This window comes from Dasypus novemcinctus, chromosome 19, assembly GCF_030445035.2.
Source record: "Dasypus novemcinctus isolate mDasNov1 chromosome 19, mDasNov1.1.hap2, whole genome shotgun sequence".
Taxonomy (NCBI): domain Eukaryota; kingdom Metazoa; phylum Chordata; class Mammalia; order Cingulata; family Dasypodidae; genus Dasypus; species Dasypus novemcinctus.
In genome coordinates, this window is record NC_080691.1 from 52,106,933 (window position 1) to 52,121,568 (window position 14,636).

The 14,636-nt window shown below is 40.3% G+C and overlaps 1 pseudogene; it reads right to left on the reverse strand.

Annotated features, from left to right (window-relative positions):
• Positions 1 to 8,803: 8,803 nt before the first annotated feature.
• LOC101427768 (tetratricopeptide repeat protein 14-like) lies at positions 8,804 to 14,334 on the reverse strand (annotated as a pseudogene).
• Between the last annotated feature and the right edge of the window lie 302 nt (positions 14,335 to 14,636).

Here is a 14,636-nt window from a genome sequence, read left to right on the forward strand (position 1 = left end):
AGTAGATTAACGGTGGCAGAAAAATCAATGAACTTGGAGATAAAGTAGTTGAAATCATACAGTCTTAAGAGCAGAAAGAAGAAATAATGAAGCAATGTGAATAGAGCCTGAAGAACATGTGGGATACCATCAGGCATACCAATACATGCATTGTGGAAAAGTCAGAGTAATAATGGCTGACAACTTCCCAATAATGAAAGACATGAATATATACATCCAAGATGCTCAACCAACTCCAGACAGGATAAACCCAATTAGACCCACACCACACCATGTTATAATCAAACTGTCAGATGCCAAGATAAAAAGAGAATTCTGAAAGTTGCAAGAGAGAAGCAACCTGTCACACACAAGGGGGCCTCAATAAAATTAAGTGCCAATTTGTTACATGAAACAACTGAGGCAAGAGGCAGTAGGAAGACATATTTAAAACACTGAAAGCAAAAAATTACCAACCAAGAAAGAATTCTACACCCAGCAAAAATATCTTTCAAAGGCGGCAGGGGAGAAGCAGATGTGGCTCAAGTGCTTGGGCTCCCATCTACCATATAGGAGGTCCAAGGTTCAATTCCCAGGGCCTCCTGGTGAAGTTAAGCTGGCCCATGCGGTGAGCTAGCCCGAGCGAGAGCTGGCCCATGTGGAGTGCTGGCCTACGCAGGAGTGCTGGCCCACACAGAATGCTGGCCTGCACAGGGAGCTGGCACACCAAGATGATGCAACAAAAAGAAACATGAAGAAGAGACAATCAGAGACACAGTAGACTAGGGTGCAAGAGACTGAGTGCCTCTCTCCCACTCTGGAAGGTCCCAGGATTGGTTCTTGATGCTGACTAAAGAGAAGACAAGCAGACACAGAAAAACACATAGCAAATGGGCACAGAGAGCAGACAGCAAGCACAAAAACAATGGGGAGGGGGGGATAAATCTTTAAAAAAAGGGAGGGAGGGATTAAGATATTCCCAGATTAACAAAAGCTGAGGGAATTTGTCACCACTAGACCAGCTCTACAAGAAATGCTAAAGAGAGTTCTGCAAGTTGAAAGGAAAGGACATTAGACAATTGACTGAAACCACATAAAGAAATAAATATTGCAGAAGATAATGATATAGGTAAATATAAACACCAGTACTACATATTTTTGTTACTCCACTTTGTACTTCATATAGGACCACTTGAAAGGCAAATGCACAAAATATACTGATAAATCGGTGTTTTTGGACTCATAATGTATAAACATGTAATTTGTGAAAAGAACTACATAAAAGTGGGGGACAGAGGGGTATAAGAATATAGTTTGTATATGTTATTGAAGTTAAGTTGGTATCAAATCAAATTACATTGTCACAGATTTAATACGTTATATTTAAGCCCTATGGCAACCACAAAGAAAACATCAGAGAAACTTACAGAGACAGAAAAAACAGTACAGGCTATCAGGGGTGGGAGAGCAGGGGCCATGGGGAATTAATGCAAAATGAGTGAAAGGTTTCTGTCTGGGTTGAAGGGAAACCTCTAGTAATGGATGGTGGTGAGGGTACTGCAACCTTATGAATGTGATTAGTCCTACTGAATAGTGTGCTTGGGAGTGGTTGGGATGGGAATATTTATGTTGTATATATGTTTCCATAATTTTTTAAAAAACATAGAAAGAGAAAATAAAGAGATAAGGACAATTAAATGCAACACTTGATATTGGGTAGGATTTAAGAATTGAAAAAAAAAGCTCAAAAAGATCTTATTGGAAATTAAGAAACAATTGAAATACAGATTGTTAGCTTTATATCAATGTTAAATTTCTTGAACTTGATAACTGCGCTTAAGGTAATTAAATAAGGGAACAACTTTGTTCATGGTAAATGTACATGGAAATATTACGTTTTCAAGGAAGAAGAGGTGTACAACCTGCTCTCAAATGTTCAGAAGATACCTAGCTAGTTAGCTAGATACATCAGGGATGGCAAAATGTTGGAGTTGGTGGATCTGGTGTTTTGTGGGGGATGGGAGAGATATTGGCACTCTCTATATGGGCTTTGTATTATTTTTGCAGCTTTCCTGTGGGTTTGATATTGTTTCATTTAAACAGTGAACAAACAAACAGGTACAAAATAGATTGCTGCTTCCAAGAAGATGAAGTTAACATACTTTCCCCTCTTCCTCCCAGTAAGTACAAGTAAAAACTCTGGACAATATATATATAAAAAAAACATAAGAAGACTCTAAATGGTAGAGGGAAGGCAGGGTATCTAGGGACTTTGGGATCCAAGGAATGAAATGATCCAGGGTTGTTGTTTTTTATTTATTTCTCTCCCCTTCCCCCTTCCCCCATTGTCTGCTCTCTGTGTCCATTCATTATGTGTTCTTCTGTGTCCACTTGCATTCTTGTCAGTGGCACCAGGAATCTGTGTCTCTTTTTGTTGCATCATCTTGCTGTGTCAGCTCTCTGGGTACGCGGCACCACTCCTGGGTGGAATGTGCTTTTATCACACAGGGTGGCTCTCTTTGCAGGGTGCACTCCTTGCACGTGGGGCTCCCCTACATGGGGGACACCCCTGCATGGCACGGAACTCCTTGCGTGCATCACCACTGTGCACATGGGCCAGCTCACCACACGGGTCAGGAGGCCCTGAGTTTGAACCCTGGACCTCCCATATGGTAGCCAGGCACTCTATCAGTTGAGACAAATCTGCTTCCCCAGGGTTTTCTTTTTGCTCATATATAGCAGCATGGATATTAGAGGAGCTGGCAACCTAGAAATGCCAATGCGTACAGATTTTAAAAGTCCCAAGGAAAGCCTGCTCTCTCAAAGGATCAGAAAAAGAGGCAGGCTGGAAAGACAGAAAACTTGTAGACAATAACCACTTTTTTCAACTGAAACTACTACAGAAAAAATTGTGGCCCCAACATTACCCACACCCAGCAAAGACATCCATCCTTGCTGGGCTGTGACAAGGGATCCAAACTCTCCTCTGAGAAGGCTAAAGTGGGAGCAGGGTGGTAACAAACCCCTGACCTCCACCACAGTGTCAATGGAGACCAACTGCAGAGCCCGGACTTCCACCCTCACCCTGTGATGAGAAGGCACCCTTCCACCTCTTCACTAGAGTAGTGTCAGATGAGTCCATGGAGAGTAAGGACTTTTATCTATGCTCTGAGGTAACAAGGCTGCCCACCTTCGATAGCGTCAGTAGAGGCCCCATGGGGAGCAGTAACAAGGCTAAACCCCCTCCCAGCCAAGGCAGCATCAATGAATGCCCAGTGTGGAGCATGAACTCCTAAGTCCACCCAGCAGTAACAAAGAGCTTCTCACCCCCAGTTGTCAATGGAGTCTGAGTAGAGACCTGGATTTCTAATCCCATCTAGTAGTAAAGAAATGGTGTCCCCTTGCAGAGGTGTCAGAGGAGGCCTGCTAAAACACAAGATATAAATAAAATCCAGAGTCTTATAATACCCAAACTGTTCATGTTTCAATTTTTAAAAAATCACTCATCATACCAATAACAGGAAGATCTCAAAGTGAATGAAAAAGACAATCAACAGACACCAATACAGAGATGATACAAATGTTAGAAGGACCTGTTCTTTTAAAGCAGCCATGTTAAAATGCTTCAGTGAGCAACTGTAAACAAGCATGAAAGAAATGAAAAAATATAAAACTTTAGCAAAGAAACAAAGTCTTAGAAAAGGAACAGAAATTATAAAGAAGAACTGAGTGGAAATTTTAGAAATAAGAAATATAGTCAAAATAAAGAATTCAGTGGATGAGTGCAACAGAGAAAGGGAAAGAACAAAGGAAAGAATCAGTGAACTTGAAGATAAAACAACAGATGCTATCCCACCTAAACAAGAGAGAGGACATGAACTGAAAAGAACAGAGCCTCAAGTATCTATGGGATTCTAATAATAGATCCAACATGCAAGTCATCAGAGTCCCAAAAGGAGGGAAAAAAAGGGTGGTGTTAAAAAAGTACTAAAAGAAATAATAGCTGGAAAATCCCCAAATTTGGCAAAAAATATAAACATAAAGATTCAAGTAGCTGAGCGAGCACCATACAGGATAAACCAAAAGAAATTCATAAACTGAAACACATCATAATTAAATTTCTGAAAACAAAACATGAAGAAAAATATTGAAAGCAGCCAGAAAAAAAAGGGGGGATGGGAATAATTTGAATAACAGAGGGCTTCACATCAGAAACCATGGAGGCCAGAAGAAAGCAGCAAAACATTTTTTAAGCAGCAAAACATTTTAAATAAAAGAATCATTAACCCAGAATTATATATCTGGTGAATATATTTTCCTCTTAAAGAATGAAAGGAACATAAAGATATCCTCAGATGAAGGAAAAAGAAGAGAATTTGTTAGCAGCAGATGTTCCCTAAAAGAATGGCTAAATGATGTACTCTAAACAAAAAAGGAAATGACAAAAGAAGGAGTCTAGGAACATCAGGAAGGAAGAAAGAACACAGTAATAAAATAAATAATAAAATAAAATAATCTTGCCTTCTCTTATTGAGTTTTATAATTATGTTTAATGGCTGAAGCAAAACAAAGTAACACTTTCTAATGTGGTTCTCTATGCAGAGGAAATAGTTAAGATAACTATATTTCTAAAAGGGAAAGTAAAGAGACATAAAGAGGAGTAAAGTTTCTATACATCATTTCATCTGATAAAATATTGACAACAGTTGACTTTGATGGATTAATTTGGTTGCATATATGATTAATTTCCGGAGCAACCACTAAAAATTAGCTATACAAAGATACACACAAAGAAAAACACTAAATAAAGTAAAATGGAATTCTAAAAAAAACGTTCAAGTAAGCCAAAAGAAAGCAGGAAAAATAGAAAACAAACAGAAAACAAAATATAATGGCAAATTATGAAGGATGGCATCTGGTCAGAAAAAAGTCATAACCATCACAGCTGAAAAGCCCACCAAGAACCTGGTCATGGGGTCCATATGAAATTCCTGGGCTCAAAAAGCCCTAGATAATTTCAAACAGAAAGGCCTCCACATTGGCTCCCTAAAAGCTAACAAGTACAACCTGCATGGTCTATAGTATAAAATAATAGGAAGGCAGAAAAGCAACCAATCAGGACAGCTAAGATCCCTCCTTAATTTGGGGAAGGGGAAGAAGGAAAGTCCAGCTTTAAAAAAACCCAGGCCCAGCCCCAGGGCACACCTCTCCCTTGAGCTTGCCCATACCCATTCTTGGGTATATACTTTCCCCTTCTCTCTTTTCACAATAAACTCTTTACTTGCTTGCCTACCCTATGGCATGTCCTTAAATTCCTTTATGCAACATAGCCAAGAACCTAGAAACCAGTCGCTGGCAAAAATATCAAGAGTTACATTAAATACCTATGGTCTAAATAAAACAATTAAAAAACAGATGGAAAAATATGAGCCCAAAATGTACTATCAAAAAGAAACTCATCTCAAGTAAAATGACATGGACTTCTGGTCAACCAAGAGGGTGGCACAAGATTCTCCAGGGTGCCATCTCCTCACAGAATCTTACAACAACTAGCAAAAACTGGCAGAGCTCTCTTCCTCAAAATTCTGGAATACAGTTAAAGGATTGCAATAACTGGGAAAGTGCTGCATCAAGGTAAAAACCAGCTTGAAAAATGGTAGGCAAAGCTCATGATACCCATTCTTGTCCTCTGCCACCCTCTTTCCAGGCACGGTGTGGAGTCAGCCTGCGTTCACAATTGTGGATCCCTGACTCTGTTTCCGAGGGAGCAGAGTAGCCCCTGGGGTGTCTGTATGTTCGTGCCAATCTATCAGGGGGTGGAAGCCTGAAAGACTAAGCTAGGAAACTTTGATCAAGCTCTGCCTCCCAGAATTTGTCCTGAAGGCAGAGAAGCAGCTTACAGACAGTATAAGAAATAATTAAGTCAACAGACAGTATAAGAAATAATTAAGTCAAAGCAGCCTGGGGAAAGGACTATCTGTATTAAGTCATCCAATAGACCACCCAGGAGGGGGGTGAAAGTCTATTTCAAAGTGAATAGAGGGGGATTTGAATTCCTATAAACAGGGGAATTCCTAAGGCTACTAACCCAGGACAAGAAGCAGGCTTCAAGCATGCTAATAAGATCAGAAGACACTGCACTTTGCATTCACCTCAGGCTGATCTTGATAACTCTGAAGGACACCACCAGGCAAAGCACAACCAATTTGCAAAGACTGTGAAAGGTATTTTTTCTTTTGTTTGTTTTTGTTAGTTCCTGGCACTCAAAGAAATCCCTCCCATATCACTACTGGACACAAACTTAAGGAACAAATAGCTCAGGGACTAAATCTCAGAGTTAACACTTAAAAATATTAAAATGTACAGTGTGAAACAAAAGATTACAAAACAAAGGAAAAAAAAAAAGGAACAAGCGGACTTGGCCCAGTGGTTAGAGCATCCATCTACCACATGGGAGGTCCCCCGTTCAAACAACAGATTCCTGTGCCGCTGACAACAACAGAAGCGGACAAAGACGAAGACAAAGACGCAGCAAATAGACACAGAGAACAGACAACTAGGGCGGTGGGTGGGGGAAGGGGGAGATAAATAAATAAATAAATAAATAAATAAATAAATAAATAAATAAATAAATAAATAAATCTTTAAAAAAAAAAAAGGAACAGATGGCCCATCCAAAGGAACAAGATAAAAGTACAGAAAAAAATCAATGAAGAGGACAAGACTTTGGACTTACTCAACAAAAACTTTTAAAAAATGATCATGAAGGAAAGTCGCTGTGGCTCAACTGACTGGGCTCCCGTCTACCATATGGGAGGCCCTGGGTTTGCGTCCCGGGACCTCCTTGTGAAAGCAAGCTGGCCTGCACCCATGGAGAGCTGACAGCCCGCACCCGCAGAAAGCTGGTGCAGCAAGATGATGCAACAAAGGTAGACAAGCAGACACGGAAGAATGCACAGTGAATAGACACGGAAAGCAGACAGTGAGCCGGCTGCAAGGTGGGGGAAATAAATAATAAATCTTTAAAATATGTGATCATGAAAATGCTTAAGGAGATGAAAGAAAATGTGGAGAAAGAACTAAAGCATATAAAGGGAAACAATGAATGAAGTACATTTCAATTTCAGTTAAGAGAGAAAAATTTAAAAGAACCAACCAGAACTACTGAGTTTAAGACCACAATAATTGAAAGGAAAAATGCACTAGAGGGTTTCAACAGCAGACTGGAGCTGGGCAGCAGCAAGAATCAGTGATCCCAAAGAGAAGACAATTGAGGGAGGTGGATGTGGCTCAGGCAACTGGGTTCCCACCTACCACATGGGAGGTTGCTGATTCGGATGCCAGAGCCTCCTAAAGAAGACAGTGAGCTGGCACCTTGGGCAGGCATGGCAAGCTGACACAATAGAAAACACAGACACCAGGAAGAAGAAACATGATGAGAGACACAACAGAGCAGGAAGCAGAGGTTCCCAGTACCTCCTAAAGAAGACAGCGAGCTGATGCGACTGGCAGGCGTAGCAAGCTGAAGCAGGTTAGTAAGATGGGGAAACAATAGATGGATCTGGAACCTGGCAGAGAGTCCATGTGGACATCAGTAACTCCCAAGATGGCTGCTGGAAGACCCCCACCCCCAAGATTCTGCTATTTAGAACAAAGACTTCTTCTAGAATCCAGGAGAAGCCCTGGCTATTCCCCAAGGACTTTATCATTGGGACATCACAGGGAATTGATGGGCGGGGTAATCAGTCAAAACAGCTGGAACCCCCTTCCCTGCCATTAGCAAAGGGGTGGAATAACCAACAGTTTAAAAGCCAGGCACAGGCCTGAGTGCGGGCATTCTTGCCTCTGGACCTATTCCTGCCCTCTGCACACTGCTCTTGCCATTTTCCCTCTGCCATGTGGCCACACAAGTAAACCTGAGCATTTCTAATCTATAATGGGGAATCAGAGCTTGTAAATCAGTCCTGTTTTTGCTTGTCACCTCCTTCCTCTCTACTGGCACCCCTGACCTGTTATTTTCTCTTCCCTCCCTACCTAAATAAATTACTGGCCTAACTCACCCAGTGTGCTCTTGAAATTCATTTCTGCAGCATAGCCAAGAACCTAAAAAAAATCCAGTAACAAAGTGATGCAGCAAGATGATGCAACAAGAAATGTGGGAGGAAAAACATAATGAGAAACACAAAAAAGCAGGGAGTTGAGGTGGCTCAAGCGATTAGGCACCTCCCTCCCACATTAGAGGTCCCAGATTTGGCTCCCTGTGCCTCCTAAAGAAACAAGGAAGATAAACAGGCTCAGCAAGTGAAAAACAACAAAGGGGTGGGGAGAAATAAGTAAATAAAAATAAATCTAAAAAGAAAAAGACAGGACAATTGAATGATTGAAACTGAGGAGCAGAAAGAAAAAAATAATTTTTAAAAGGTGAATAGAGACTATGAGTCTTGTGGGACACCATCAAATGTACCAATATATGAATTATAGGAGTCACAGAAGGAGAAAAGAAATGTGTCAGAAGGAATATTCAAAGAAATAATGGCAGAAAACTCCCCAAATTTAATGAAAGACATGAATATGCACATTCAAATACTGAACAGGATAAACTCAAAGAGAAGACATAGGAATCAAACTGTCCCAAAACAAGGACATGGAGAGAGTTCTGAAAGCTGCAAGAGAAAAGCAATGAGTTACATACAAGGGAATCCCAGTAAGATTAAGTGAAAGTCTGTTTCAAAGGGAATAGAGGGGGATTTGAATTCCCATCAGAAACCATGGAGCCAAGAAGGCAGTGGGATGAGATATTTAAAGTGCTGCAAGAAAGTAACTGTCAACCCAGAATTTTATATTTGGTGAGAACTTCTTTCAGAAAATGAGGAAGAAATTAAGATATTTCCATATTTTAAAAAGCTGAAGGAATTTGTCACCACTGGACCTGCCTTAAAAGCAATGCTAAAGGGAGTTCTTCAGACTGAAAAGAAAGGATGCTATACAGTGGATGAAAGTGGAATAAATAAATAAAGATCTCCAGCAAAGGCAACCATATTGGTAATTATAAAGGCTATTACTACTGTATTTTTTGGTATGTAACTCCACTTTTTACTTCTTACAGGTCCCAAAATTCAAATACATAAAAATAATGATAAATCTATGGTTTTGGACTTACAGTATAAAAAGATATCATTTGTAACAAGTACAAAAAATGGTGGGGACCGGGGAGTATAGAAAAAGTGTATGTGTATGCTATTCAAGTTAAGCAGGTATCAAATTAACTGTGATTGTTATAGATTTAGGATGTTAAATTTTAGCCTCATGTAAAGAAACCACAAAAATATATGAAAAATATATGCAGAAAAATGAGAAGAGACTCATGACGGCACAGTGCAAAAAAATGAGTAAACATGAAAGTAAGCATTAACAGAAAAACTGAGGGTCAAAAAAGGCATAAGACTTACCATGGGAAAATAGCAAAATGACAGAAGAAAGTCCAGCATTCCCAGTAGCTACTTTAAATGTAAATGGATTAAATTCTCCAGTCAAAAGGCAGAGATTGGCAGAATGGATTAAAAAACATGACCCAACTATATGCTGTTTACAAGAAACTCACCTAAAATTCAAAGACACAGGTAGGGTGAAAGCAAAAGGATGGAAAAAATACACACCTCACGAATAGTAATCAAAAGGGAGGTGTGTAGCTATACTAAAGCAGATTAAATAGAGTTTAAGTAAAAAACTGTTTTAATGGACAAAGAAGGTCAAAATATACTGATAAAGGGTTCAATTCAACACGAAGACATAAAAATTATAAATATATATAAGCAGTTAATGGCAAAGTCCCAAAATATATGAAGAAAATATTGACAGATTGGAAGGGAGAAATAGACAGTTCCACACTAATAGGAGGAGACCTCACTTCTACACTTTCAATAAGGGCCAGAACATCTAGACAAAATATCAATAAGGAAATAGAAGATTTGAACAGTACTCTAAACCACCTAGACCTAACAGAGTATATAGACATTTCACCCAACCACAGCAGAATACACATTCTGCCCTAATGCACATGAATCATTCTCCAGGATAGACAATATGTTGTGTCCAAAACAAATCTCAATAAATTAAAAAATATTGACATCATACAATGTATCTCTCCAACTACAATGGAAAGAAGCTAGAAATCAATAACAAAGGGAGAACTGGAAAATTCACAAATATGTGGAAATTAAACAATGTGCCTTTTTTTTTAAGTGTTCAATGCACAAATTTAATAACCAGCAGGAAGTACAAGGTAAAGCCAGGAATTCTCATACATCATTATAGTATATAATGCTGTACATATACACATGAAAAGTCTAAAAATCAGGCTGTGAGAAGGGGATCTACAATGAAATAATTTGAGAAACACTAAAAGGCATTTGTTCTCTGCAATCTCTACAAATAAAATAATTTTAGGAGCAGAGACTGACTTTTGAACTGGACTATTATAACTTAAGACACAATTTTTTAAAAAGCTTAGTCTTTAATGTTGTAGCAGTTTGGCATTATTTATGATTTCCAAAAATAGTTACTGGATTATGTTTGTAAACTGGTCTGTCAGAAATATCACTTTTAATTGATTAAATTATGATTAAGACTTTGACTGGGCCATATCAGTAGGGCAAAAGACACAGACATGGCAAAGTACAGAGTTAGGAGTTTTTGAGCTGGAGCCTGGGAAGTGAATACACAAGGGAAGAACTCAGAGGAATAGACACAGCTCCTTAAACATGGCAGAAGCCCCAGGCAGAGAGACAGAGCCGTTCACTTGATAGTCTATAGCTGGCCTTGTGGAGAGAGCACAGCAGCTGAGCCCATGAGAAAAGGAGACCTGGGAAGAGAGGAATCCAAGAAGCCTGAACTCTTGGCAGAATATCTGCAGCCATCTTGCCCCAAAAGGTGGCAAAAGACTTTGGTGAGGCAAGTAACTTACACTTTATGGCTTGGTAACTGTAAGCTTCTATCCCAAATAAATACCCTTTATAAAAGCCAACAGATTTCTGGTATTTTGCATCAGCACACTTTTGGCTGATGATTGCAATTGTAATGCTGTTGATATCCTTGACATATTAACTTTTTGGCTTATTTCCTTTTTCTTTCTCAAATTCAGTCATGTGATTAAATATACTGAGCAAATTTTGAGATAAAAATTTTTTTCTCTCTAGTTGTGTCATCATCTTTTTGGTGTGTCACTTCTCTGCGTAGGGGCCTGCACCTCTCTGTCCTACATGAGGGCCTCTACCACTTTGCACCACGCAGGTCTGGGATGCCCTTTGTTTTTTACCAGGAGGTCACAGGGATCGAACCCGGGTCCTCTATATGGTAAATGGTAGCTCAATTGCTTGAGCCACAGCCACTTCCCAAGGTAAAAATTTTTAACTCCTTCTTTCTGATTGCTCTTTGCTATTTAATCCATCTTCTTCTGGACCCTCTGTTTTAATATCCTCCCCATAACTGTCTTCCCTTTCATATTCACCTTGATTTGTATTTAATTGATATCTTTGATCATGTTTACTAAAGTCATATGATTCAGAATAAGTATATTTTTTATATACTTGACTTCCAAGGGTAGTCTGCATTTGCTAGTGAAGTGGAATACCTCACTGAACCTGGCTCCCATCTTCTATAATGCTCTTTTCTTTCCTCTACAGCCTCTTCAATCTTCTATAACCATAAACTTTTATATTGTCATCTGAATTACTACAGAAGGTATCTGAGGAATCTCTTCTACTAAAAAATGGCTTTTCTGTCTTGCTACCACCTGCCTGGGATTTATAGCTATTGTACAAATCTCTTGGATCATCAGGCCTACCTCCAAAATCATCCATAATTTCAAATGAAGATGAAGAGAGATGGTATTTGTTGGAGAAAAATGGCATTCACTGAGGTTTGCAATAATTAACAGTATCTATCTTCCTCTTTTACGTGTGTCTTTTGATATTCTAAACTATCTTGCTTGTCCAATAGTTTTCCACTTCTTGTTTTTGGTGAAGGAAAGGTGCCAAAGTATTGGCTGGAAGGAGATAGCGCTCGTCCTTTCTATTCTGATCTGATTTGAAGATGCTTTATTTATTTATTTATTTTTTAACTTTTTTTTTTTTTAATTTATTTAATTCCCCTCCCCTTCCCCGGTTGTCTGTTTTCTGTGTCTTTTTGCTGCGTCTTGTTTCTTTGTCCACTTCTGTTGTCGTCAGCGGCACGGGAAGTGTGGGCGGCGCCATTCCTCGGCAGGCTGCTCCCTCCTTCGCGCTGGGCGGCTCTCCTTATGGGTGCACTCCTTGCGCGTGGGGCTCCCCTACGCGGGGGACACCCCTGTGTGGCACGGCACTCCTTGCGCGCATCAGCACTGCGCATGGGCCAGCTCCACACGGGTCAAGGAGGCCCGGGGCTTGAACCACGGGCCTCCCATGTGGTAGACGGACGCCCTAACCACTGGGCCAAAGTCCGTTTCCCTTTAGATGAGTACCTTTTGGATCTGCGAGAAGACCCTGAACAGTTTCTCTTCTGTTTCTTTTGTCTTCTGTGACCAGAAAAGAATGACGAAGAAGAAACTGATTCATCAACAGAAGAAACACTCGAAGAGGAAGAAGATAATGTTTTTTCTTCTCTTTTTTAACCACTTCTCCTCTTTAAGACCTTATGCAACTTTTCTGCACTTGTTTCTATTTTCTTAGTTTTCTGGTCTTCTTTTTCAACTTGTTTTTCTCTTAATTCCAAAGATTTTCTGCATATATTTGTGAAATTTCTGCAATGTATCCTCTGCATCTTTAAAAGTCTCATCCGAAGCCAAAGCTTTCTTATAGCAACCTTCAGCATTTAAAAACTTTTCTTCTTCTTCTAAATGTCCTCCTCTTTCTACAAGCATCTGGCAGAGATATTTTCTTGCATTCCTGTGACTTGAACAGTTTTCCATTGCAAGCTCAAATTCTTCTATTGCTTTGTTCAGACTTCCTTTTGTTGCATATAATGCTCAACAAGCTACCAAAGCTTCCACATTTTGTTTGCCTATTTCCAGAGGCTTATTGTATTCATTCATAGCATCCACATGACGTCTGAGCTTAAAATAATCAAGTCCAATCTTCACACATTTTAAAGCCCAAGATGCAGACTGTTTCTTTATTAATTCAGAAGAAAAATCATCTTCAGAGAAATTTTTGCTTTGTAGGCCTCTCATTAAAGATGCTGGATTAGATTCATCTATTCCTAGTTTTCCTAGAAGGAATTCAACTACTCCTGGATTAATCCCAGATGGGTGTGGTGGAAGAGATGAGCTATATAGAGATATTGCAAGCTTTTCATAATATCTGTCAAAATCCTTGATTCCAGCTTGGATGATGTCACCAATTTGGCAATACTATAAAGGACCCCAGTGGTTACTATGAGAAGACATATCTCTTAATGGACAAAGAGCTGTGATTTCTAAGTGAGATATCTCTCATAATGCTACTACTTAAACAGATCAATACCATGAAAGCCCCAAGTTCCCGAATGGAACTAATTCTTCCAATCACTATATCAGTATGCTCAATATCTTGGAAAAACTGTTTTCTCTGGTCCATGCTGGAAATCTCCATGAACTGCTCTAAAGGTGGCATGAGGGAAGCAGACTTGGTCCAGTGGTTAGGGCGTCCATCTGCCACATGGGAGGTCCGTGGTTCAAACCCCGGGCCTCCTTGACTCGTGTGGAGCTGGTCCACATGCAGTGCTGATGTGTGCAAGGAGTGCTGTGCCACACAGGGGTGTCCCTGCATAGGAGAGCCCCACGTGCAAGGAGTGCACCCCATAAGGAGAGCCTCCCAGCACGAAAGAAAGTTCAGCCTGCCTGAGAATGGCGCCACACACACGGAGGGCTGACACAACAAGATGATGCAAAAAAAGAAACACAGATTCCCATGCCACTGACAACAATAGAAGCAGACAAAGAAGAACACACAGCAAATGGACACAGAGCGCAGACTACAGGGGAGTTGGGGGGGGGGGAAGAGGAGAGAAAAAAAAATCTTAAAAGAAAAAAGATGGCATGACTGCACAATGGTCTTCACTGTCTTCATTAACTTCAGAACCTGCAGGTACATCTGATTTCCAGGAATGTGCAAAAAGCAAATCCACTTTCTTGGAAATGAATTTTTGTATTTCAGTATTGCCAACTTTCTTCTCTTTTCTGTCCTATAAATGCTGTTGGGATGGTGGGCCCCGAGGAGACTTAGCCACCGACCCTAGCAGGCTCCAGAAGTGTGGACTGTCCTGCTGTTTTCTCCAAAGCAGGGAGAGCAACAACGGCCCATGGCAATTCAGCGACTGCCACAGAAGGTCATGGTCCGTGGTTAGAGTTTACTGAGCCCAAGGGCAGGCTGGCTGCTAATTCATCCCTTCCATGTTCACAACTTCAGCCCATTGGCCCCGGGTGCTGGGGAAAGCAGCCCGGAGGCCACCGGAAGGACACATCACAGTGCGCTTGATAGCCTCCTGGAAGTGTTCCCAGCAATGTACTCTTAAACAACCAATGGGTCAAAGAAAAAATCAAAAGGGAAATTATGAAATATCTTGAAACGATGAAAATTAAAACACAATATGCCAAAATGTATAGAATGTAGCAAAGGCAGTGCTGAAAGGGAAATTTACAGCTC